Raw genomic sequence first — 24,994 nt, 5'->3', positions numbered from 1 at the left:
GCTATTCCGTGTTTTTTTTTTTTTATGACTCCATATAAATTTTAGGATTATTTGTTCTACCTCTTTGAAAAATGCCATTGGTATTTTGATAGGGATTACATTGAATCAATAGATTGCTTTTGGTAGTATGGGCATTTTAATGATGTTGATTCTTCCTACCCATGAACAAGGTATATGCTTCCATTTATTTGTATATTCTTCAATTTCTTTTTTCAATGACTTATAATTTTCTGAAAACAGGTCTTTTGCTTTTTTGGTTGATTTAATTTCCAGATATTTTATAATTTTTGATGCAATTGTAAATGGGATTGTTTTCTTAATTTCTCTTTCTGAAAGTTCATCATTGCTGTATAAAAATGCCACTGACTTTTGAATATTTATTTTGCAACCTGCTACCTTACTGAATTCATTGATCACTTCTAACAGTTTTTTGGTGGAATCTTTAGGGTTCTCTATACATAGTATCATGTCATAGGCAAATAATGAGAGTTTTACTTCTTTTCCAATTCAGATGCCTTTTATTTCTCTTTCTTGTCTTATTGCTGTGGCTAAGACTTCTAATACAATGTTGAAGAGGAGTGGCGAAAGTGGGCATCCTTATCTTATATCTGATCTTAAGGAAAATGCTTTTAGCCTTTCCTCATTGAGTATGATGTTCGCTGTACATTTTTCACATATGGCCTTTATTATGTTGAGGTACATTCCCTCTATTCCCACTTTACTGAGAGTTTTTTTTCATAAATGGATGCTGGATTTTGTTGAATGCTTTTTCTGCATCTATTGATATGATCATATGGTTTTTATCTTTTGATTTATTAATGTAGGGTATCACACTAATTGATTATGTGGATATTGAACCAACCTTGCATCCCAGGAATGAATCCAACTTGATCATGGTGTATGATATTTGTAATGTATTGCTGAATTTGTTTTGCTAATATTTTGCCGAGGATTTTTGCATGAACCTTCATAAGAGATATCAGCCTATAGATTTTTTATTTTTTATTTTTGTAATATCTTTGTCTGACTATGGACTCAAGGTAATGGTGGCCTCATAAAAGGAGTTAGGAAGCCTTCCCTCTTCTTGTGTTTTTTGGAATAGTTTGAGAAGAATAGGTGATAATTCTTTGAAATTTTGGTAAAATTTACCTATGAAGCCATGTGGTGCAGAACTTTTATGTTTTGGGGAGGTTTTTGATGACTGATTCTTTTTCACTGGTTGGTTCAGATTTTCTGTTTCCTCTTGACTTAGTCTTAGGAGATTGTATGTTTCCAGAAATGTGTCCATTTCTTCCAGATTGTCTATTTCATTGGCGTATAATTGCTCCTAGTATTTCCTTATGACCCACTATATTTCTTTGGAGTTCATGGTTATTTCTCCTCTTCCATTTCTGATTTTATTTGAGTCCTCTCTCTTTATTCCTTGATGAGGCTAAAGGTCTGTCAATTTTGTTTATCCTTTCAAATAACCAATTCTTGATTTCATTAATCATTTGTATTGTTTTTCTAGACTCTATTTCGTTTATTTCCTCTTTGATCGTTATTATTTCCTTCCTCACTTTGGGCTTTGTTTGCTGTTTATTTTTTTTATTTTTTTATTTTTTTATTTTTAGTTCTTTTAATTGTAAGGTTAGATTGTTTATTTGAGCTTTTTCTTGTTTCTTGAGGTTGGCCTGTATTGCTATGAATTTCCCTCTTAGGAAGTCTTTCACTGTGTCTCATAAATTTTGAGTCATCGTGTTTTTATTTTCTTTGTCTCTAGGTATCCTTTGATTTCTTCTTTGATCTCATTAATAACACATCCATTATTTAGTAGCATATTATTTACCTCCATATGTTTCTGTATTTTCCAGTTCTTTTCTTGTAGTTGATATCTAGTTTCATACCATTGTGATCAGAGAAGATGGTTGATATGATTTCAATCTTCTTCAATTTACTGAAACTTGATTTGTGTCCTAACGTGTGGTTGTTCCTTAAAAATGTTTCATGTGTACTAGAGAAGAATATATAATTTGCTGCTTTGGGGTGAAATGCTCTGAAAATATCTATTAAATCCATCTGTTCAAGTGTGTCTTTTAGGCCTACTGTTTCCTTGTTGATTCTTTGCCTAGAAGATCTGTCCATTGGTATCAATGGGGTGATAAAATCTCCTACTATGAGTGTATTACTACTGATCTCTACTTTTATGTCAGTCAATAATTGCTTTATGTACATAGGTGCTTCTATATTGAGTGCATATGTGTTTACTAGGGTTATGTCCTCTTGATTTATCTATCCCTTTATTATTACGTAATGCCCTTTTTATCTCTTATTATAGCCTTTGTTTTAATAACTATTTTTTCTGATCTAAGTACTCCTCCCCCGGCTTTTGTTTTCCATTTCTGTTTGCATGAAATATCTTTTTCCAACCCTTTACTATCATTCTGTGTATCTTTTGATCTGAAGTGGATTTCTTGTAGACAGTATATGCATGGGTCTTGTTTTCTTATCCATTCGGTTACCCTATGATTGGAGCATTTAATTCGTTTACATTTAAAATGATTACTGATAGGCACATTGTTACTGCCATTTTATTGTTATTTTATTTTTCATATTTATTATTTCTATTTTCCTTTTTACCCCTTCTTTTTTTTACAGAAGTCCCTTTAACATGTCTTGTAATGCTGGCTGGTTAGTGATGAATTCCTTAAGCTTTTTCCTGTGTGAGAAGCTCTTTATTTCACCTTCCATTTGACTCGAAAGCCTTGCTGAGTAGAGTATTCCTGGTTGTAGATTCTTGTTTTTCATAACTTTGAATATTTATCACCAGTCTCTTCTGGCCTGCAAAGTTTCCATTGAAAAATCAGCAGACATTCTTAAGGGAGTATCTTTAAGTAACTAGCTTCTTTTCTCTTGCTGCTTTTAAGATTCTCTTTGTCTTTGACCTTTGGTATTTTAATTATGATGTGTCTTGGTGTAAGTCTGTTTGAATTCCTCTTCTTTTGGACCTTTTGTGTTTCCTGAACTTGTACGTCTAATTCCTTGGTCAGGTTATGGAAGTTTTCTGTCATTATTTCTTCAAATAGAGTCTCAATCCCTTGCTCTCTCTCTTCCTCTTCAGACACTCCTATAATCCAGATATTTTTATGCTTTATGGTGTCCCAGAAGTCTCTTAAGCAATCCTCATTTTTTAAAATTCTTTTTTCTTTTTGTTGTACTGATTGAGTGTATTCTGCTACTTTGTCTTCCAATTCACTGATTCGATGTTCTACTTCGTCCAATCTATTGTTCAATCCTTTTAGTATATTCTTCATTTCAGTTATTGTATTTTTCATTTCTGTCTGGTTCTTTTTTATGGTTTCTATTTCTTTTATTATGCTTATTATCTCTCTGTTGAAGTTCTCATCGTGTTTATCCATTCTCTCCATAAGTTTGTTGAGCATCTTTTTAAACATAATTTTAAACTCTGTCTCTGGTAGATTCCTTGCATCCATTTCATTTAGCTTATTTTCTGGAATTTTCTCCTGTTATTTCTTTTGTGGCATATTTCTTTGTTTTCTCATTTTATTGGCCTCTCTGTGATTGTTTCCATGTGTCAGGAATATTTCTTTTGTCTCTCAGCCTTGGCCAGATGGCCTAATGTAGAAAGTGTCCTGTGCGGCCCAGTGGCACACTCTCCCTGATCCCCTATGCCAGGGGCTCTGGACATGATGTTTGTTTGGGTTGTGTGTGATCTTCTGTTGTTGCTAAGTCTTTATTGTTGTTAGTATATCAGTGGGTAGGATTAATGTTCAGGCTGTGGGAATTGGCTGAACCCTCAGGATAAGAGTTGTTGTGTGGAGTCTGACCTCACTGAGTGGGATTTTTCCTTGGAGGCTTGTGTACTTGTTACAACCACCCTTTGCATGTAGCACTAATGGGACTAGTCGGGAGTTGCTCTGTTGTGGTCTGTTGCCAGCCTCCAGATGCATTTGATTGTGGCCCCTTGGGAGGGTCTCCCCCGTAGGCCAAGGTCAGCTGCTGTTTTCGATTGCTCAGGGCTACCCGGTGAGAACTACAAAGAGATTCGCAGATAGTTGTTGCCTATGCTGAGTCAGCTTCAATGTGGCTCCTTTATGTTATCAGTTGTAGGTGTTATGATCAGCTGGACTTCAAATGATTCCCATGTTGATTATTTCCAATTTGGTTGTAATTTCAATGTGGACCTGGGAGGAGACAAACCCTGCTTTTACTTAGTGCGCCATCTTCCCCATTGTACCACAGCTTCTTTATCCAATCATCTATCATAGGACACTTCAGTTGTTTCCATGTCCTGGCCACCATGAATAATCCTGCTATGATCATCGATGTGTAAATATCTTTTTGGATATGGGTTTTCAAGTATTTTGTTAAATACCCAGTAGAGGGATTTCTAGATCATATGGGAGATCAAGTCTTAGTTTTTTGAGGAACCACTGTACTGTTTTTCATACTGGCTGTACCAATTTGCAGTTTCACCAGCAGTGTATGAGGGTTCCTTTTATTCCGCATCCTCTCTAACATTTGTTATTACTTGTCCTGTTCAGGTGTGAGATGGTATCTCATTGTGGTTTTGATTTGCATTTCCCTAATAGCTAGCGATGTTTAGTATCTTTTCATATATTTGTTGGCCATTTGTATGTCCTCTAGGGAGAAGTCTGTTCAGGTCCTCTGCCCATTTTTTGATTGGATCATTTGCTTTTTGGTTGTTATTGAGTTTTATGAGTTCTTTGTATATTTTGGATATTAGGCTCTTATCAGAAGCATTGCTTACAAATATATTTTCCCATTCAGATGGTTGTCTCTTTACATTGTTGATAGTTTCTTTTGCTGAGCAGAATCTGTTAAGTTTCATGTAGTCCCATTCATTTATTTTAGCTTTTACTTTCCTTGCCTTTTAGGTCAAATTCATAAAATTCTCTTTAAGCCCAAGGTCCATTAGTTAGTTCCTATGTTTTCTACTATGCATTTTATTGTTTCAAGTCTTATATTTAGATCCTTAATCCATTTTGAGTTAATTTGGTATGTGGTGATAGACAACAATCTAGTTTCATTCCTTTGTAGGTGGTTTTTCAGTTTTCCCAGCACCATTTATTGAAGAGGCTTTCCTTTCTCCACTCTATGTTTTTAGCTTTTTGTCGAAAATTATTTGCCCATATAAATATGAGTTTACTTCTTGAGTTTACTTATGAGTTTACTCTTGATTCTGTTCTACTGGCCCATGTGTCTGTTTTTCTGCCAATGCAATGCTGTTTTGATTACTGTATCTTTGTAGTATAAATTGAAGTTGGGCAGAGTGATGCCTTTGGCCTCCTCCTTTTTTCTCAGAATGGCTTTGGCAATTCGAGGTTTGTGCTGCCATACAAATCATTAATTTTTTGTTCAATTTCTTTAAAAAATGCTAGTAGTTTTTATGATGAGAATTGCATTAAATCTGTATAATGCTTTAGGTAATATGATCATTTTAACTATGTTGATTCTTCCAATCCAAGAATACGGAATATCTTTCCATTTCTTTGTATCTTCTTCAATTTCTTTTAATAAGGTCTTATAGTTTTTATTATGTAGGTCTCTCACATATTTTGTTAGGTTGATTCCTAGTTATTTTATTCTTTTTCTTGCAATTGCAAAAGGAATTATTTTTTTCCACTTCTTTTTTCTGAGACTTCACTATTAGAGTGTAAGAAACCTTTAGATTTTCGAAAATTGATTTTGTATCCAGAAACTTTACTGTATTTTTATTCTTTCTAAAACAATTGTAGCGTTCTTGTGGAGTCTTTAGTGTTTTCTATGTAGAGAATCATGTCTTCTGCAAATAGTGACAGTTTGACTTCTTCATTTCCTCTTTGGATGCCTTTTATATTTTCTCTTCCTGATTGTACCTCCAATGATATATTGAATAACAGTGGCAATATTGGACGGCTTTGCCTTGTTCCTGACCGAAAGGGAAAGTTTTTAGTTTTTCACCATTAAGTATAATGTTGGCTGAGGGTTTGTCATATATGGCCTTTACTATGTTAAGGTACTTTCCTTCTATACTGATTTTCTTAAGTGTTTTTATCATAAATGGATTCTGTCCCTTTTTTTTCCTTCCTTAATAGCATGTATAGTATTAACTTGGAACCAAAAACCATCTTTTAAAAAACTTTATTTATTTTGATAAGTTTCAAGTATACAGTACATTGAACATCTATATATTTCATAAAATGACCCCCCATATTTCTCCCACCCTCCCTTGACCCTCCACCTGTCCAACGTATTAGTGCTAACTGCATTCCCTATGCCATGCTCCCCATCCCTGTGACCATCCATCAGCTACTAATTTCTACTTCTTTAACTCTTCACTCCATTTTCCCAGCCCCTCACACACCCTTTCCCTCTGTGTGTCACCAAATTGTCCAGTATATTTGTGAATGTTTTTGATTAATTTATTCTTTTTATTCCTTAGATTCTGCATATGAGTGAAATCATATAGTGTTTATCTTTTTCTGTCTGACTTAAATACGTTCTACGTCCCTCACAGCGATATATTTTTCCTCCCCCTTCCTTTTTATATGTAGGGGTCTTGTTTTCTCATCCCTTCAGCCACTCTATCTTTTGGTTGAGCACTTAATTCTTTTCCATTTCAGGTACTTATTGATAGGAATGTAGTTGTTACCATTCTTTATTCCTGTTTTCAATACGTGTTTTTCTTTTTTATTTTTTTCTTAAAGAAGTCCCTCCAACATTTCCTGTAATACTGGCTTGGTGGTGATAAATATCTTTAGCTTATTTTTGTCTGGGAAGCTCTTTATCTGTCCTTCAACTCTAAATGATAGCTTTGCTGGATTAAGTATCCTTGGTTGTAGATCCTGGATCTTCATCCTGTCAAATATTTTTGCCAAGCCCTTCTGTCCTGCATAATTTCTTTTGAGAAATCAGCTGCCAGTCTTATGGGTGTTCCCTTATAAGTAACTATGTGTTTCTCTCTTGTTGCTTTTAATATCCTTTCTTTGTATTTAACCTTTGTCATTTTAATTATGATGTGTTTTGTTGTGGGCCTCTTTGGATCCCTTATTTTTGGAATTCTCTAACATTCCTAGGGTTTTATGTCCATTTCCTTCACCAGATTAGGGAAGTTTTCCATAATTATTTCTTCAAACAGCTGTTCAACATCTTGAATTTCTTCAGTTATACCCATCAGACAAATATTTGGACCCTTAATAGGGTCCCATATTCTCCTTATATTATTTTTAAAGTCTTGGCATCTTACCTATTACTGTTCTGTTTGCATATCCTTGGCTTTCCTGTCCTCTAGATAAGGCATTTGATACTCTTCTTTATTCACTTTTTTATTCCTTAGGTTATTCCATTTAATATACTTCTCACATCAGATAATGTGCACTTCATTTCAGATTGTTTCTCTTTTATAATTTCCATTTCCATTTTTAAGTTTTTTATCTCTTTGTTGAAGTTCTCTACACTTCCCAAAAGTTCACTGAGCATTGTTATAACTAGTGTTTTGAACTCTGCATCTGTTAGATTACTTGACTCCATTATATCTGGATCTCTGTCCTGTGCTCTCATATGACTTCTGCTTCTTTGTCTTCCCATTTGGGCTGTCTTTCTGTGTCTGTTTCTATGTACTAAGCAAAGCTCCTAAGTCTCCCGGCCTGATTTGCTGAGGATCTACCTGGATGTGGTTTGGGCAGGGCCCCGAGTTGGGGTAGGCAGGGTTTCAGGGCATCCTCTGGGCAGAGCAAACTCTGTTATCCAGTTTGATGATGTCACGGCTATGGCGGCACTGTGTCTGGCGCACTGGTAAGGGGGAGTGCTCAACAGGTAACAATGGATAATGCCAGAACTTCTGTACTGAGTGAATCTCAGCTCAGCCCTCATTCCGTCTGTACTGAGTGAATCTCAGCTCAGCCCTCACAACGTCTCCCTGTAAGTCCCTGGTACTCCTTGCATGCAGCCAAAACAGCACTGGTGCTCAGAGCAAGCAGGTCTATCACCACGAAAATCAACTTGCAAATGTGGCCCCTTTAAGAGACTTCTGCAGCTGCTGCTACTGCAGCCTCCGTCTCACTCAACTGCTGGAGACTGGGCAGCCCCGCATCCTCGCCCCTTTCTACCTTCTACCGTTGCAGGGTGATTTCTTGGATTTCTCCATAGTTGTATGGCTTGTTCATCCCAGGGGATTTTTCCTTCTTGTATGCTCCTTGTTTCCATCACAACTTTGATTTGGTCTCCAGAGGAATAAACAGAGCCTCTATCATTTACATATTTTTTCTCTCTCGATGCTTATCTTTTCAAAGGCTTTCTCTGCATCTATTGATTTGATCATATGATTCTTATTTTTTTAATTTGTTTATGTGGTGTATCACATTAATCGATTTTCATATATTGGACCATGCCTGTGCCACTAGGATGAAGCCAACTTGATCATGGTGTATAATTTTTTTTAATATGTTGCTGTATTCAATTTGCTTGTATCTTATTTAGGACTTTTGCATTTGTATTCATGAGAGATATCGGTGTGTAGTTTTCTTTTTTTGTGTTATCTTTACCAGGTTTTGGTATAATATTGGCTCATAAAATTAGTTGGAAAGTATTGCCTCGTCTTTCATTTTTTGGAAGATTTTGAGGAGAATATGTATTAAATCTTCTTTGAATGTTTGGTAGAATTCACTGGTGAAGTCATCTGTTCCTGGACTTTGACTTTTTGGTAGGTTTTTGATGATTGTTTCCATTTCCATACTGCTGATCAGTGTATTTAGATTTCCCAGTTGTTTTTGATTCAGTTAGAAAGATTGTATTTTTCTAAGTACTGGTCCATTTCTTCTAGATTATTAAATTCAGTGTTATATACTTTTCCATAGTATTCTTGTATGATCCTTTATATTTCTGAGGTGTCTGTCTTCATTTCTCCTCTTTAATCCTTGATTTTGTTTATTTTGTGTCTTTTCTCTTTTTTCTTTTGTGAATCTAGCCAGGGATTTGTCAATTTTATTTACCTTCTCAAAGAACCAGCTCTTTGTTGCATTTATTTTTTTCTATTGTTTTTTTTCCTGTTTTCTATTTCATTTATTTCTGCTCTAATTCTTATTATTTCTTTCCTTCTGCTGACTTTAGGCTTCATTTGTTATTCCTATTCTACTTTTGTAAAATGAAGCGTTAGGTTGTTTATTTGGGCTCAGTTTTGGAGATAGGCCTGTAATGATATGAACTTTCCTCTTATGACCGCTTTTGCTGTGTCCCAAAGGTTTTGATATGTTCTACTATCATTATCACTTGTTTCTATGTATCTCTTGATCTCTCTTTTTATTTCGTCTCTGACCCAGTTATTCTTCAGTAGCATGTCATTTAATCTCTATGTATTTGTGTTTCTTCCTCATTTCTTTCTGCAGTTGATCTCTAGTTTCAAAGAATTATGATAAGAGAATATAGTTGGTATGATTTCAATCCTCTCATACTTGTTGAGGCTATCTCTGTGTCCCAGTATGTGGTCAATCCTTGAGAATGTTCTATGTGCACTAGAGAAGAATGTAGAAGCCGCTGTTTTGGGATGGAAGGCTCTGTAATTGTCAATTATGTCCAGTTGGTCTAAAGTATCATCTAAGGATGTTATTTCCTTATTGATTTTCTGTTTAGATAATATGTGCATATTTGACAGTGGATTATTTAGGTCCCCTACTATGATAGTGTTTTGATCTATTTCTCCCTTTAGTTCTGTTAGTAATAGCTTTACATAATTCGGGGCTCTCTGATTGGGAGCATAGATATTAATAAGTGTTATATCTTCTTGTTGAATGATTGCCATTATCATTATGAAGTGTCCCTCAGTATCTTTCTTTACCTTTTTTATTTTGAAGTCTATTTCGTCTGATGTTGGTACCATTACTCCTGCTTTTCTCTGAATGCCATTTGCTTGAAATATCATTTTCTACCCTTTCACTTTGAGTCTATATTTGTCTTTGGAACTGAGATGTGTCTCCTGGAGGCAGCATATGGTTGGGTTTTGTTTTTTGATCCAATTTGCAACTCTATGCCTTTTTATTGGTAAGTTCAGTCCATTTACATTTAGGGTGATTATTGAAATATGAAGTCTTCTTATAGCCATTTTATCTTTTGCTTTCTGGTAGCTCAGTGTTTCCATTGCTTCTTTGTCCTTGTGTTTCTGTTTTCTTTATTTTTGTTGTTTTTTGTGGGTTTTCTCTCTGGTCCTTCTTGTTTTATATTATATACTTCAGTTTGAAGTTTTATGAGTGGGTTACCATTATGAAATGTGGTGGATAGGTGTGTGTGTATGTGTGTGTGTGTGTGTGTGTGTATAGGAATTGAAAAAAAAAACAATATATATATAGTCATCCATTTTATTCTCTGCATGCCTTATTTCCATTCCTCTTTGTTAATTTAGATCTTTGAATCCCCTCTTTTCAGTCATTGTTGTCTCATTTTGTCCCTATCTATGTATGCCGAACGTTCATTACTATCTTGCTATAGCAAATCTCTTCTTATCGTTTAAGCTTATAATCCTTGTGTTTAGTCAGAGTTCCACTCTTCTGCTTCTGTTTCCCTCTAGTCACCTTACTCCTAATTCTGTATTTTTTAGTCATTTTGTTTTAAGCGAACTCACCCCTTTCAGCATTTCCTATAATGTAGACCTCATAGTGGAGAATTCCCGCAATTTTTGTATGTCTGGAAAGGTCTTTATTTCTTTTTCATATCTAAAGAAGAGCTTTGCTGGATACATTATTCTTGGCTGGTAGTTCTTTTCATTTAATAGTTTGAATATTTGATTCCACTCCTCTCTGGCTTGTAAGGTTTGTGCTGAGAAGTCCAATGATCATCTAATGGGTTTTTCTTTATCGGTTACTATCTTCTTTCCCTGGCTGCCCTGAGAATACTCTTTGTCTTTGATTTTTGATAACTTTAATATAATGTGTCTTGACAAAGGCCTTTTTAGGTTGAGATTATTGGGTGTTCTGTTGACTTCTTGAATTCCAAACTCCAGCTCATTCCTTAGATTTAGTAAATTCTCATCAACTATTTGTCTGAAAATGCTTTCTAATCCCTGTTCTTCTTCCTCGCCTTTGATAATGCCTATTATTCTTATGTTTCCTCTCCTAGTGGTATCAGCTAGTTCTTGAATTTTTCTTTCATTATTTTTCATTCTTCGGTTTCTCTCTTCTTCCTTTTGATTTATTTCTAGATTTTGTCTTCAGTATCACTGATCCATTCCTCCATTTGGTCGACTCTATTTCCCCAGTTTGCTATTTCATTTTTCAATTTTTGCAGTGTGTTCTTTATCTTCAGAAGTTCTATTCAGTTCTTTTTGAGGGTTTCAATCTTCCTAAAGAACTCATTCTGCTCATCCAGTTTTTTTTTTTTTTCAATTCCTGAAATTGTTGATATGACTCATTTCGGAGCTCACTGAAGTTTTTTCAAAAGTACCATCCTGAATTCTCTGTCATTTAAGTCACACATTTCTATGTCTGTAAGCTTATTTTCTGGAGATTTTTCTCTTTCTTTCTGAGCTGCCTTTTCACCTTGGTTTTTCATGGTGTTTAATAGAGTATTTCTCCACCTTGGCATTAATGGAAGTTTATTGTTTTTGTTTTTGTTTTTCCAGAAAGAAGATTTATTATATTAAGGTCTCTCTTTAGCCTGTTGCAAAGAAGGAGTTTTTCTATTGCTTTTCATTCAGTGGCTTCTATTCCCTTGGATCCCTTCTTTATATGAAGCCTTAATAATGTCTTTTTTTTTTTCTGATAGGTTTTTAGTCATACTCACTATTCTCATTCTCAGTCCTGTCTTTGTTAGCGACAGTTTCAGTAGCATTTTCTCAGATTCCCCAAGGGCTCTGTGGTGTTCGATCTTGGAGGATATGGGTGAGGGTCCCTCTCAGATGGGGGATAGGGGCTGAGGCTCAGACTCAGTTTTGCAACCAAGGCTGGTAAAAATCAACTGTTGTTTCTTTGCCATCCCTGCTTCTCTGCTTTCTTCCCTGATGAGTTGGCCCTACCGCTGGATGTGTGGAGCTCACAGCTTTCCCAGGTAGGGCTATTCAAGGAACTGGCCGCACCTTCTCATTTCCCTCTCCTTTTGCAGGGAGCTCTGGCTGGGAGAGTCAGCTTTATTTCTCCCAATCCACTGCTGGACACCCAGGGTTCTGACATGTGGTAGCTCTTATGCGCAGATCCAATGCTAAGATATGCTGGTGTACAATTTCGGTGTTTTGTTTTGTTTTGCTTTTTTTTGAGTTTAAGGTATTCAACTTATTGTTGTTTCAAGGGGAGATATCTGGAGACGACTCTCACTCCACCATATTTCTGATATCACTCACCAATTTTTTAACTTTTCAAAGACTCAAATCTGCAGTTAGGGGACTGCAAAAAGAGTTCTTTATCCTTCAGCACTTTAGTAAGGATTGTAGAGTAACTTTTCAGTAGCTATTTGTTGAATGAATAAATTGAATAATGCAATACTTTATGTTGACTGATTACCCTATGCTAATGCTAGGCCCTGTAATCTTGACCTTATTACTGAGCATTATATTCTTAATATCTAAGTTAAAGTAAGTTTACCAACCATAATTATACTTAATTCTTTATTTTCTATAGGAACCTGTAGTTTTGGTAGCCTAAAAAATATCATCTCCCATAGAAAGCTTTTATATATGACTTTGGTAGAGCTCATCCCACTTTTCCCTCTACCAGAAGAAGGCATATTTGATGCAAATGTCTGCTCAGAGTACTCCATTCTCCTGGCCATAGTGATTGGCTTAATATTGAGCATACATCATAGTCTGGACCAAGCAGAAGCACATAGTGGAAATGGAGAATATGAAGAAATGAGCAAACACATTGGGGTTTAAGGACACACTGTGAAAAATTACTGTTTAACCTGTAATATTTGAGGAATAATTTATAGTAAACCAAGGATAAAATGGAAGGTCATAATGTTATAGTGAGGACCAAGTAGAGTATGCTATAAAATAAAAATCTTCATTGGATTAGTTTTTTACCATTGCACAGCTTGTGGAAGAGTTAAACAAGATTGTTATAAACAGCAGCAAAAATACTCGACAGTTGTTATTTCTAAAAATAGAAAATTTTCACAGCCATGTCACTGGGAAATTTTGAGCTCACAGATGATCCAAGGAGAGCTTTATTTTTAGGCTTAGGGAAATCATGTTTTCTAGTTTTACAGTGTTATTTAAAAGGTAAAGTTGTATTTAATTTTTTATCAATTCACTTGATCTTGTTTGGAGAAAATAGTCTGAATTAAAGAGTTTAAAATTTTAAAAGGAAAATATCCTCATAGAAGAAAGTTGTAATAAAAATTATTCTTTACAAATCTCTAATATCTACAAAATAAATCTTGAATTTATTTTTCACAGTATTAGAATTCTTACACAATTTGGTTCCAAACTACTTTCTAATCTCTCTCATTATAACATTGGTCTACAAGTACCCTCCAGTCCCCAGAACACAAATTGTACCCCTCCACTTGCCGTTCACCTTATATTAAATATCCATTCTATTTTTCTTAGCTCATTTTTTTTTATTTCCAGAAAGTACCCATCTTTCCTTCTCCCTGTCCATACAATTTTCCTTATTATTAATAACTTGCATTAGTGTGGTACGTTTGTTACAATGGATGAACCAATAGTGATGTGTTATTATTAACTATAGTTCATAGAATACATTAGACTTCATTCTTTGTATTGTGCATTCTATTCATTTTGACATGTGTATAATGATATGTATCCACCATTAAAGTATTATATGGAATAGGTTCATTGCCTTAAAAATCCCTGTGCTTCACCTATTCATCCCTCTCTTCATTCCTTCCACTGGGTCTCTAGCAACCACTGATCATTTTACTGTCCCTATAGTTTTGCCTTTTCTGGAATGCCATATAATTGGAATCATACAGTATGCAACATTTTCAGGTTGGCTTCTGTCATTTAGCAATATGAATTTAAGTATCCTCCATATCTTTTCATGATTTGATAGCTCACTTATCTTTAATTCCAAATAACATTCCACTGAATGAATGTACCACAGTTTGCGTATCCATTCAATCTATGAAGAACATCTTAGTTGCTTCCATATTTTGGAGATTATGAATAGAGCTGCTAGAAATACTCGTGTGCAGATTTTTGTGTTGACATATGTTTTCAACTCTTTTGGTTGAATACAAGGGTGTGCATTTGCTGGGTCATTTGTAAAAGTATGTTTAATTTTGTAAGAAACAGTCTTCCAAAGAGGCTTTCCCATTTTGCATTCCTACCAGCAGTATGTGAGAGTTCTCATGCTTCATGTTTCATTTGGTGTTCTCAGTGGTTAGGATCTTACCATTCTATTAGCCGTGGACTAGTATCTCATTGTTTTGATTTGCAATTTTCTATTAACATATAATATTGAGCTTTTTCTTCAAATACTTATTTGCCATCTAAATAGCTTCTTTAGTTAGTAGTCTGTTCACATTTTTGGCCATTTTGTAAATGGATTTTTGTTGTCTTATTGCTGAGTTTTAAAATTATTTGTGTATTTTGGTTACCAGTCCTTTATTACATGTGTGTTTTACAGATTTTCTATCAGTCTGTGACTTGTCTTTAATTCTGTTAATCAATGCTTTCACAGCAAAATATGTTAATTTTAATGAAGTACAAGTTATCAGTTTTGTGTTTCAAAGATGACGTTTTTTGCATTTTACCTAAAAATTGATCACTAAACTAATGGTCACCTATATTATTGCCTGCTAGGAGTTTTCTAGTTTGAATTTTGCATCTAAGTCTATGAGACATTTGAGTTTATTTTGTGAAAGATATAAGGTCTGTGTCTTGATTTTTTTTTTTTGCAGTAGATGTCCAGTTTTTCTAGCATATTTATTGAAAAGACTATCCTTTCTCCATTGATTTCCCTTTGTTCCTATGTCAAAGTCCTGTTTACTATAATTTTGTGGTTCTATTGTGGGCCTCTATTCTGTTACATTGGTCTATTTGTCTTTCTTTGTTGATACTGAACTGTCTTGATGACAGTAACCTTATAGTAAATCTTGAAAGAAGATAGTGCCAGTATTCTGATGTGTTTCTGTCTATGATTTAAAACCATAAAATGGGGGATGTAATGTACAGCACAAGGAATATAGTGATTAATATCAAAATAATTTTGTATGATGACAGATGGTTACTAGACATAGCATGGTGGTCAATTGTAAGATATATAAATGATGAATCACGACATTGTAAGCCTGAAACTAATATAATATTGTATGTCAACCAAACTTTAATTAAAATTAATAAATAAATAAGTAAATAAATAAATAATAAAGCCATGGGAAAAAAGAGATTTTGTTAGCTATTCAAGTTCTTTTTTTTCCATATAAACTTTAGAAGTTTGTCAAAATCCACAAATAACTTGTTGAGATTTTGATAGGAGTTGCATTGAATCTATATATCAAGTTGGAAATAACTGACAACGATATTGATTCTTCCTATCCATGAACATGGAATAGATCTCCATTCATTTAGAATTTCTTCGATTTCTCTCATCAGAGTTTTGTCATTTCCTCATATAGAGTTTGTACATATGCATTTAGATGTATTTATTGGGTGGTAGTATAAATAATATTGTGTTTTAGTGGGCATTTTATTTATTAGTGGTAGTGCAAATTATATTGTGTTTTAAACTTCAAATTCCAATCGTTCATTGCTGGTATTTAAGAAAGCAATTGAATTTCATATATTAACCTTGTATTCTGCAGCCTTGTTATAATTATGTATTATTTTCATTTTTTTGTAGTTAATTCTTTGGGATTTTCTACATAGACAATCATGTCATCTGTGAGTAAAGACAGTTTATATATTCCTTTCTAATCTGTATACCTTTTCTTTTTTTTCTTTTTTTTTGGGGGGGGGGCGCTTATCAAATTAGCTAGGACTTCTAGTATAATATTGAATAGTAGCAGTGAGAGGAGACATCCTTAACTTGTTTCCATCTTATGAAGAAAGCATCAAGTTTTGTAGCTGTTTATTATCAGGTTGAGGAAGTTTCCCTCTATTACTAATTTGCTGAGAGATGTTATTATGAATGGGTGTGTAGATATCTCCTCAAGAGAGTGTTTTAATTTCCTTTGGATATATACCCAGAAGAGGAATTGCTAGATCATATGGTAGTTCTATTTTTATATTTTTGAGGAACCTTCAAACTGTTTTCCATACAGGAGGTACCAATTTATATTTTCATCATTACTGTACAAGGATTCTCTTCTTCACAACATTTTTTTTTACCTTTTATAGTTCTTTTATTAAGTTTATTGGGATAACATTGGTTAATACAATTATATAATTTTCAGGTGTACATTATAATTTGACATCTGTATATTCTATAGTGCATTTACCACTCAAAGTCCAGTTTCCTTCAGCTACCATATATTTGATCCCCTTAACTCACTTTACCCCTCCCCTAACCCCCTATATTTGTACCCTTTAACTGCCTACCTACCCCCTCCTCCCCAACCCCTACCTTCTGGTAATCACTAGTCTATGTCCATGTCCATGTCCATGACTCTGTTTGTCTTGTTTATTTGTTGCTTTCAGGTTTATATCTCACATATAAGTGATATCATGTGATTTTCAACTTTTTCTGTCTGGCTTATTTCGCTTAGCATGATTATCTCAAGGTCCAACCATGTTGTTGCAAATGGCAGTATTTCATTTCTTCTTATGGCTGAATAATATTTCATTGTATATATGTACCACAGCTTCTTTAGCCAGTCATCTATCGTAGGACACTTCAGTTCCTTCCATGTTGGCTTCAGCTCAAGTGGTTACTTTGTCATGGCAACAAATACATTTTATGTTTTTGATGATAAACATTCTAACAGGTATGAAGAGATAGCTTATTATAGTTTTGGTTTACATTTCCATGATTATTAGTAATAATACATATCCTTTCATGTACTTATTGGCCATTTGTACATCTACTTTGGAAAAATGTCTATTTAGGTCCTTTGCCCATTTTTTTTAATTGAGTTATCTGGTTTTGTTGCTATTGAGTTGTATGTGTTTCTTACATATTTTGGATATTAACTGTCAGATATATGGTTTGCAAATATTTTCTTTCATTCTGTAGGATGCCTTTTTATTTTATAGTTTCCTTTTTGGTGCAGAAACTTTTTAGTTTGATATAGTCCTACTTGTTTGTTTGTTTTTTTTTTCCTTTTATTGCTTTGCTTCTGCTTTCAAATCCAAAACAATCATTGATCAATATCAAGGAGATTTCCCTGTATATTATTTCTACATTTATGGTTTCAGGTCTTTCGTACAACTTTTTATACCATTTTGAATTGAGTTTTCTGTAAATTGTAAGATAGGAGTCCAATTTTATTCTTTTGCATGTGAATATCCACTTCTCCCAACACCATTTATTGAAGATACTATCAGTTCTAATGGTTTTTTGGTAGATTCTTTAGGGTTTTCTGCATATGAGAGCATGGCATTGCAAACAGAGTCAGTATTACTTCACTCATTTTGATTAGGATGCTTTTGATTTCTAATTGTTCTGGCTAAGATTTCCAACTCTATGTTGAATAGAAGTGGTAAGAGTAGGCACCCTTGTCTTCTTTCTGATCCTAACCAAAAAGCTGAAAGATTTGAGTATGGTGTTACCTGTGGACTTATCATGTACAGCCTTTATTACATTGAGGTACATTCCATCTATATTTATTTTGTTGAGAATTTTTATCATGAACAGATGATTATACAATCCTTTGTTTTGTTACAGTGATGTATCACATTTATTGATTTATACACATCCGTCCCTTGATTTATGTGGATTATCTGTTCTACACGCGTCTTTTTTACTGAAGAAAACTGTGTAAAAACAGTTCACCAATGCAAAAAGATACTAAAGAAATAGGCTGATATGTCATAAAAATATTTATTTCACATATTTTCACCAAAAAATAATGCTTATGAAAAGGCAGAAAAAACAATAAATTTTATTCACTGTTGGTGTCTGTGCTGTAATCTAAAGCAATCAACCTTCTCTTTTTAATTGGCACGAAGTCACTATCTTCATTGCTCTAAATATTTGGAAGTACTACTTCGGTTTCACTATTTATGTTTATGTTTTTGGGTGATCTTTTCCCAACCTTATCTTTTGCTAAGTTTTCATAAATTCTTCAGTATTCACTGCAACATTGTTTTAAGTCTGTTTGAAATTTTAAGGCCCATTAGATGTTTTGATCAATATCTAGAATGGCAGCTTCCAGTTTTGTGGCCAATTGAAGAGCTCTAAATATTTTCTGCAGTGAGTGAAAATGGTTCAAGGTCACTACTGTATTCGTCATCAGCAGGATATTAAGTGAATTAATTCATTATCAGTTAAATTGTAATCAACTAGTAATTTGTTAATATCATCAACATTCAAATTGCCAGAGCCTTCTTATTGAAATTTATTTAATAAATTAATAATGCCAGTTAATCCCTCTTTAGTTGTTGGAACCATATTCCTTCGTATAACCACTTCTGGCGATATTGCTTTTCCTCAAACATTTAAAGTTGATGGTTTTATATAACTCAAAGCTAAAGCGATATTCTTGATAAAATTTAAAATTGTGTATTTTCCAGGCTACTGTGACTGTAAGTGAATCATTATCTTCAAGTTTATTAAAAATATCATTAAAAAGCCATTTAATATAATTAATCTTAAAGGTGGAAATAATGCCTTGATCTAATGGTTTGATCAGGGAGGTTGTATTTGGTGGAAAATATACAACTTTTATATTTGGATGTTATAAATTGTGCAAATGAACAGACAATTATCTAAAAGTAATTTAAAAGGAAGACATTTTCCTTCATACAATTTTCAACTTCTACAGCAAAATATTTGTAAAACCAATCCTGAAAAACATCAGTAGTCATCCATACTTTTTTATTTGCCATTCAATGAATGGGAAGATCATTAAAATTTGTTCATTTCATTGCTTGCGGTTGGAGGGTGCAATTTATAAGCAAAGGTTTCAATAAAGGTTTCTCCTGATGCGTTGCTGTAGAACAATAACATCACACAACCTTCATTTACCTTAAAGTCACTAATATATTTCATATTTTTCATTGCAAAAGGTTTTGTTGGGCATCTCTTCCAAAACACAGCTGTCTCAATGACATTAAATACTTGATCTGGAAGAAATCCCTTTTCTTCAATTGCTTTGGCAATTTGTGGTAAAAATTCTTTAGCTGCATTTATATCAGCAGATGCAGCCTCACGTTTGAATTTAAGGTTGTGTAATAAATATTATATTTTTAAATTTCTCAAACCTTCTCTTATTGCCAGAAAAATCAAATTCCTGTTTATCAGATGCTGAAGATTAATTGTTAATAATATTCACAGCTTTTCGTCTTATCATGGAGCTGTTTACGGGCATTTTTTTTTTTTGCAATGATGGTCCCTTTCAACTCATATCATCAGTGCCTTCTCCATTTTTTCTATTTCAGGTTTTCTTGTATATGAAGAAAATTTTGAATTTCCTAAGGATCAAGATGACACACTACTTCTAATACTTTCCTTCATTAATTTATTTATTTCATTATTCAGACTGTGGATTAATTTGCCCATATGACTTAGCAATTGATGAAGATTTTCCTTATTTTTCAACTCTATTTAAAATTTCCATTTTAATATCCAAAGATAGAGATTTTTGCTTCCTCATTTTTATTAAATATTTGCTAGACATTTTCAAATTTAAGGGAGGATATACACCTGTGAGCATAAAAACAAAGGTCAGCTTTCTCATTTTTCTCTGTTAGTATTTTCAATGATCAAACAATTTTTTTGTGCAGGCAGAGACATATTGTTAATACTCACGCAGCTATATGTGATACTTTATGTGGCATCAATTCCAGGTTTTCAATTTTCTTGAAAAATTGTTTTTTTTTTTTACGTCTACAGGTGTATGTTCCCTTTCAAATTGTTATAAGTAAAAACAGCTCATATATAATATTGGTTATTTGTGTTTACTTACACTTAGTTATGATACGTTATCTTTAAGTGCTAGTGATGTAATCACAAAGTAATATGCATATAAGTTACGAGTATCTTTAATTGAATTATGACGCAACAGATGTGTCATGTCAGTTCCTACAGCTATTGATCGGTGATTTAACATTTTGTTAAATTAGTTTCAACTGTTACAGACCATGGCACAACAATCAATTTTCAAATGTTCCAGTGATAATTATTTGTTAGTAGTAGTATTTCTTTGTCCATTGCTGAGTTAAACTATTGTTTTTCAGAAAGAATAAATGCCAATAATGGAAATGAAAATGAAAGAACCCGTAGAATGAGACTTCATAAATGGAAACTGTGTATAAAAAGTGCGGTTAAACGGGGGGAATATTTACTGTGTATAAAAAAACTTACATAAAAAATTACCATATAAATTGAGGGATGAGCCTATATTGAACCATCCTTTCATCCTGGGGTTAAATCCCTTTGATCGTGCTGTATGATAATTTTAATGTGCTGTTGAATTAAGTTTTATGTTCTGTTAAAGATTTTTGCATCTATGTTCATCAGAGATATCGGCCTGTAACTTTCTTTTTTGTAGTATCCTTGCATGGCTTTGGAATCAGAGTAGTGATGGCTTCATAAAATGAGATTAGACATGTTCCATGTTCCATGAGTTTTAAGATTGATATTAGTTCTTTAAATGTTTGGTATAATTCATCAGTAAAGCTATCTGGTCCTGGACTTTTTATTTGGGAGAGATTTTTGATTAATGATTCAATCCCTTTACTAGTTATTGGCTTCTTTAGAGTTTCTATTTCTTAATGATTCAGTCTTGGGGAGTTATATCTTTCTAGGAACTTATTTCTTTCTACTACATTATTCATTTTGTTAGTGGGTAATTGTTCATAATAATTTTATAATCCTTTGTATATCGGTAATATCAATTGTAATGTCTTCTGTTTCATTTACCTTAATCCCCTCTTTTTTTCTTAGTCTAGTAAAAGGTTTGTCAATGTTATCTTTTTCAAAAAAATGAAACAACTCAGTATGATATATAGGTAACATACAATATTAATTTTAAGTGTACATCATAGTTATTCAACATTTATATACCTAAAGAAGTTATCACCATTATGACCATAAAATGCTGTCACAATATTATTGATTATACCCCCTATGCTGTATACCACATCCCTATGACTTATTTGTTTTATACATGGAGGTTTTTAATTTTTTAATTATATCTTTTATTTTTCAATTACAGATGCCATACAATATTATATTGGTTGTAGGTGTATAACATGGCGATTAGACATTTATATAACTTACAAAGTGATCGCTCAGATAAGTCTAGTACCCATCTGAAACCAAACATAGTTATTACAATATTATTGACTATTGGAATCTTCTATACCCCTTCACCTTTTTCATCTTTTTTTGATTATCCTTTTATTTTAAACGTCATACTTAATAGAAGCAACAATCAATGTAACATAATATTTAATGTATGGTAAGGTGGTATTTTAAAGCCGTTACTAATAAAGATAATAAGATGCAGTAAAGAGAATGATTAAGTGTACAGATCTTGAGAATCAAGCAACATGGATTAGTTACATTTACAATAATAATAATAATAATAATAATAATAATAATAACAACAACAACAACAACAACAATAATAATAAAAGCAAGTGCTTTTAATATCTGAAAAAAACAAAAATGTTTATGTTGAAATTTATTTTACCATAATTTCATGAAGATTGCTAAGTGTTCCTGACCAGAAAACATTGTTTTCTAAATAATATGGCAAAATTACATGACCAAATAGCTTTGGATACATCTATAACTTATTTTTAAGTAATGTTTGTCATATACATACTACATTTTTATTTTTTTATTTTAATTTTTTTCAATTATACTTGACATACAATATTATATTAGTTTCAGGTATACAACACAGTGATTAGACATTTATATAACTTATGAAGTGATCATTCTGATAAATCCAGTACCCATTTGATACCATACATAGTTATTACAATAATACTAACTATATTCCCATGCTATACTCCACATCCCCATGACTATTTTGTAACTACCAATTTTTACCTCTTAATTCCCACCACCCTTCACATATTCCCCCACCTTCGATTATGATAACCATCAAAATGCTTTCTATATCTGTGGACATGCTATTGAATTATACACATAGCCTTATTAACCAATGTCCACCCAATAAATTTAATTTAAAAATGAAGTAATGTAATCATCTACATGTGATGCTATTTATTTTAAAGTATGTATTTTAGATTAAAGTAAAAATAGATGGTTTATATTTTTCTAAGTAACTGAAGAAAAATAACTTTACAATTAAAGGTCAGGGATTTAATTATCCTTTGGATATTGATCTCAGTTTACTCATAGATGTGTTTCTAGGCTTGAGAAATTTAGAAGAGGAGGCATACTCTTTGATTTCATGTTTAATCCTTTTTTTAATTTATTTTTATTATGGTGACATTGGATAACAAAATTCAATAAGTTTCAGGTGTATAATTCAACAGTAAGGCATATATATATTGCATATGTAAGGTGTACATTTCAACAGTAAAGCATATATATATGTATATATATTGCATATAAGGCAAATATATATATTGCATTGTGTGTTCACCATTCATAGTTATATTTCTTTCTGTCACCACATATTTAACCCCTTTTACCCCATCTACTTCCCTCCTCCCCCCTCCCCTCTACAGTATCCTCTTAACCACTAGTTTATGTCCATGTCCATGAGTCTCTGTTTGTCCTGTTCATTTATTGCTTTTAGGTTTATATCCCACATATCAGTGATATAATGTGGTTTTCAACTTTTTCTGTCTGGCTTATTTTGCTTAGCATGATTCTCTCGAGGTCCATCCATGTTATCGCAAATGGCAGTATTTCATCTCTTCTTATGGCTGAGTAATATCCCATTGTATATATGTACCACAGCTTCTTTATCTAGTCATCTATCATAGGACACTTCAGTTGCTACCATATCCTGGCCACCATGAATAATGCTACTGTTAACATCGGTATGCCAATATCTTTTCAGATATGTTTTCAAGTCTTTGGAGTAAATACCCAGTAGAGGGATTACTGGATCATATGGTAGATCAATTCTTAGCTTTTTGAGGAACCCTGTACTGTTTCCACAGTAGCTGTACCAATCTGCAGTCCCACCAGCAGTGTATGAGGGTTCCTTTTCCTCCACATCCTCTGCAACACTTCTCACTAGTGTCCTATTGATAACAACTATTCTAACAGGTGTGAGATGGTATCTCATTGTGGTTTTGATATGCATTTTCTCAGGATAGCTTTGGCAATTTGGGGTCTTTTGTGCTTCCATACAAATCAGACAGTTTTTTGTTTTATTTCTTTAAAAAATGCCGATGGGATTTTAATAGGGATTGCGTTAAATCTGTATAATGCTTTAGGTAATAAGGTCATTTTAGCTATGTTAATTCTTCCAATTCAAGAACATTGGATATATTTCCATTTCATTGTATATTCGATTTCATTTAATAGGGTCTTATAGTTTTCTTTACATAAGTCCTTCACATGTTTCATTAGATTTATTCCTAGTTATTTTATTATTTTTGCTGCAATTGCAAAAGGAGTTATTTGTCCCAATTTTTTTTTTCTGACATTTCGTTATTAGAGTATAGGAATGCTTTGGATCTTTCAACATTGATTTTTTTTATCCAGAAACTTCACTCCATTTGATTATTTTTTATAGTAGTGTACTTGTGGAGTCTTTAGGGTTTTCTATATAGAGAATCATGTCATCTGTAAAAAGTGACAGTTTGACTTCTTCATTTCCTATTCGAATGCCCTTTATATCTTTCTCTGGCCTCATTGCACTTGCTAGGACCTACAGTGTTATATTGAATAACAATGGCAATAGTGGACAGCTTTGTCTTGTTCCTGATCTTAGAGGGAAGGTTTTTAGTTTTTCACCATTAAATATAATGTTGGCTGAGGGTTTGTTATACATAGCCTTTATTATGTTAAGATATTTTCCTTCCATACCAATTTTATTAAGTGTTTTGACCATAAATGGATACTGTATCTTATCTGCATCTATTAATATGATCATATGATTCTTTTTTTATTTTTATTTATTTATTTTTTTATGTAGTGTATCACATTAATCGATTTGAGTATGTTAAACCATCCCTGTGCTCCCAGGATGAAGCCCACTTGATCTGGTATATAATGTTTTTAATATGTTGCTGTATTCAGTTCACTAATATCTTATTTAGGATTTTCCCATCTGTGTTCCTGAGAGATATTATTCTATAGTTTTCTTTATTTGTGTTATCTTTACCAAGTTTTGGTATCAGGATAACGTTTGCCTCATAAAATGAGTAAGGAAGTCCTGCCTCCTCTTTGATTTTTAGAAGAGCTTGAGAAGATAAGTATTAAATGTTCTTTGAATGTTTGGTAGAATTCACTGGTAAAGCCATCTGGTCTTGGATTTTATATTTTGTTAGTTTGTTTATTTTTTTGATGATGATTTCAATATCCATACTGCTTATCAGTCTATTTAGATTTTCCAGTTCTTCTTGATTGAGTCTAGGGAGGTCGTATTTTTCTAAGTACTGATCCATTTCTTCTAAGTTATTATATTTGGTGTTATATACTTTTCCATAGTATTCTTGTATGATCCTTTGTATTTCTGAGGTTTCTGTCATGATTTCTCCTTTTTCATCCCTGATTTTGTTTGTGTCCTTTCTCTTTTTTCTTTAGTGAGTCAAGCCAGGCATTTTTCAATTTTCTTAATCTTCTCAAAGCACCAGTTCTTTGTTGCATTGATTTTTTTTTCTATTTTTTTTTCAATATCGTTTAGTTTTGCTCCAATTTTGATTCTTTCTTTCTGCTTATTTGGGGCTTCATATGTTCTTCCTTTTCCAGTTTCTTAAGATAAAGCATTAGGTTGTTTATTTGGG

General features: G+C 33.2%; 1 protein-coding gene across 6 annotated transcripts in view; it reads left to right on the top strand.

Annotated features, from left to right (window-relative positions):
- Positions 1–24,994, top strand: part of ZC3H12B (zinc finger CCCH-type containing 12B) — a 354,164-nt gene that overhangs the window by 186,692 nt on the left and 142,478 nt on the right. For 2 of the 6 annotated variants that reach the window (XM_039850259.1, XM_039850255.1), the window contains one exon: positions 15,792–15,832. The exons of the other annotated variants lie outside the window; for them this stretch is intronic. The gene's annotated coding sequence lies outside the window, so the exon portion shown is untranslated. The remainder of the gene's footprint in view (positions 1–15,791; positions 15,833–24,994) is intronic. 6 annotated transcript variants of the gene reach the window in all.

The sequence above is a fragment of the Pteropus medius genome, unplaced genomic scaffold, assembly GCF_902729225.1.
Source record: "Pteropus medius unplaced genomic scaffold, Ma_sr-lr_union100, whole genome shotgun sequence".
In the NCBI taxonomy this organism is placed as follows: Eukaryota; Metazoa; Chordata; class Mammalia; order Chiroptera; family Pteropodidae; genus Pteropus; species Pteropus medius.
This window is presented reverse-complemented; position numbering and strand designations above follow the sequence as displayed.